Consider the following 3,059-nt stretch of genomic DNA (forward strand, 5'->3'; position numbering starts at 1 on the left):
CCCCCCCCCCCAACAGCAAGGATGAAATATAGAAAGCGATTACTGAAGCCTGGGCGGGCTAGCTAGCTGCAGGGCTGGCTGGCAGACGTGCCTGCTCCCTCGTTCATCAAATTGCTAAGGATCTTCAAGCTTCCCAGCAGAGGTGAAGTATGCTGAGTGGGTTAGGGCTGCCAAGCTTTTGGAGGAGGCTCTGCAGAAAAGATATCTCCTGGTTCACAGGGGGTGGAACCCTCCAGAAATCTTGGGGTGCTTCCTAGCAACAGCCTTGGAGGAAGGGAGGGAGAGGAGAGAGGGAGGGGCTTGGGCATGTCTGCTCCCACTGGAGCCCAGAGAACAGGCTGTTCCTGCTGCCTCCTTGGCAACCAAAATCCAAGCTGGAGGGGAGGGGGCTGGCAGAGTGAGCCCCTTGAAGGGTCTGTAAGATCTCGTTCGTGCCGGCCTTCAGGCTTTTCCAGAAGGTGAAGGAGCATCTTGAATCAGAGATAAGGGGGTGGGAGGGACACACTGATGGGCGGGGGAGGGGGGATGTAAGGGTAGTACACCGAAAGGAAAGAAACTGAATTTGAGAAGCTTCAGGAAACAGGTGGGCAGGAGGAGCAGGTGGTAAGAGGGATGATGCAACACCAACCGGGTCAGGGGCTATAAGCCCAGCCCTGGACTGGATCTGGTGAACTGCCAGCTCTGAAGGCAGCATGACCTTCCCTTTGCCCTTGTCCAGGTCGGTTATCAGCCCATACTAGGAACGCAGAGAAAGGTGGAGATGGCGAACCTTTGTCTTTTGAAAGTTCAGTGTGCTCCCGCTCTGTCCCTGGCAGGGGCTGGTTGAAGATGGCCTTGTAAGTGCTTCATTTGCTAGACCTCTCCTAGAATTTAAACGATCGTCCTTCACCTTTAGAACCTTACATCAAGACAGATGTGGAGAAAGTCTGGACTAAGATGTGGAGAAAGATGGACTAAGTCTGGTGGAGCATGATTTCAATGCCAGAACTTAGCAGTCAGGAGGCAGAGGCAGGAGAATCAGGAGTCCTAGATGAAAGGGCTCCAGAGTAAGTTAGAAGCAAGACCCTGTCTTTAAAACACACAAGCAAACAAACAGACCAACAAATAAAATGAAACAAACAAACAACATTTCAGACCCAGACCGTGAAGAGAGACGAGTACCACCTTGGTTCCCTGGGTTTTCTCAATCCTTGTCCTGGTCCAGATTACTGGACCCAGTCTCCGAGTCCTGCCTCGCTGAGGCAGAATCTAATTGTATTTCTCATTCCCTGGGATTATCCATTAGCTCCTCTGGTACCCCAATCCCAAGAGCCTACTTCCGTGGGAACATGGACCCTGAGTCTGTACACCACCTCGCTCCCCAGGGTTTCAACCAAATTTGACTATTGTCGAGGTGGCTTCGATTGGCAGACAGCCATCCTGGTCGCCTCAGTGCACTGAGAGCACACTGCAGCCTCCTGCCCTAAACTACAGCTGTTGCATATCCGCTGGGAGCCGGCACTGAGCAGGTTCATTTACTGTTTGCTGACTCTGTACACTGCAGCCTCGATTTCCCACTGCAGCTGCCGCTGTACAGTGCGGGCTTCTTTCAACCATTGTGGCTGTTCCTCAGTCCCCTTTCCCATCATCAGTCACCGTAGGCTTCCACTTCATTCCTCCCTCATCCAGCTTCCCTTCTCTTCCCCTTTGTATCAGGAGCCCCGCGAGAGGCATTCTCCCTTCTCCTCCTCCCTTGCAAACCCTTAAAACCCCTTGTAAGAGAAGGGAGTCCATTGGCTCAGGGTGTAGGTGGCCGAAAAAAAGATGAGCAAGGGCAGCCCAACTTGGATAGACTGTTGGTCAGCATCCCACTCAGCAAAGGCTTCTATCCAGTATGAACTGAACGGTTAGAAGAGCAGCTCCCCTGACACACTCTCTGGCTCCTCCCCAAGAGCAGGCTGTGGAGGCAGGGCTCCGCCCTGGGAGCCGTGGGAAGGCTATGGCCCCCGCTGGTAAAACTGGGCTAATGACAGCGGGGGAACCGGCGGGGCCAGAGGGGGGTGCTAGGGTAATTAGACCTCTGCCTGGCGGTAGTAGATCCCGAGATGAAAGGGGCTCTGGCGTCACTGGCAGGGTTTTATGTCCGTGAATGCAGGTGTGTGTGTGTGTGTGTGTGTGTGTGTGTGTGTGTGTGTGTGTGTGTGTGTGTGTCTCGCACGTGCGTGCGCGTGCGCGCGCAAGGGTCCGGAACTGGCATGGAGACCTCTCCTTTGAAAAAACAAGTCCACCTATTTGCAGCCATTCTGCTCCTTAGGTTGGCCCTTGAACCGTTTGGATTTGGATGGTACAAATAGGAGAGGAAATATCACCTCAAAGAAGCTGGGAGATAAGGGGCTGTAGCGAGTCTTGTCCTTCCCCACTCCCCAAGCTTAGTACAGGAGTATATTGTTGGGGAAAGGCTGGTGGGCAGTGACTAGAAAGAGCTTCTATGGAGAACAGAGACGGTTTTTGCAAGAGAAGGCAGTGGATCCAGCTTTAATGTTAGAAACGAGAGAGGAGGCACAATGTGGAACGAGCCTTCAAATAGGATGGCTGAAGTTAGATTTCAGAAGTAACCTGTCCAACCTTTGGATTTTGTGCTCTAACACTGGAAGCTGTAATTTGTTCAAGGTCACACAGGGAGTTGCTTGGAAAGAAGGGACTCGAACTCTGAAACAAACTACCCTTAGCGTTTGGTATCTGGACGTCCTCCCAGATTTATAAGGTGCAGAGATCTCCTCGGTCCTTCTCCCCCTGCTCCAGCGTGCAAAGCAGAACACCTCCCCCCGCCCCCCATCCTCCCCGCGAGTGAAAGCTATTTTATTTGAAAATGACATCTTTCTCAAAACGTGTCACCGAGCGTTGCTCCTGGCCGGAGCCGCAGGAGGAGTGAGGTGGGCGAGTCTGAGCCCGGGAGGGGCCAAGGCAGTAGAGGGGCTGCAGGGCGGCCGGCCAGGGTCCGGGGAGCGGCGGGGGGCGAGGGGCGGGGAGCGGCGGCTGCGAGGCGGCCTGCAGGGAGCAGCCGCGAGCCGGCCGGGCGC

Source organism: Mastomys coucha, unplaced genomic scaffold (genome assembly GCF_008632895.1).
Source record: "Mastomys coucha isolate ucsf_1 unplaced genomic scaffold, UCSF_Mcou_1 pScaffold5, whole genome shotgun sequence".
NCBI lineage: Eukaryota > Metazoa > Chordata > Mammalia > Rodentia > Muridae > Mastomys > Mastomys coucha.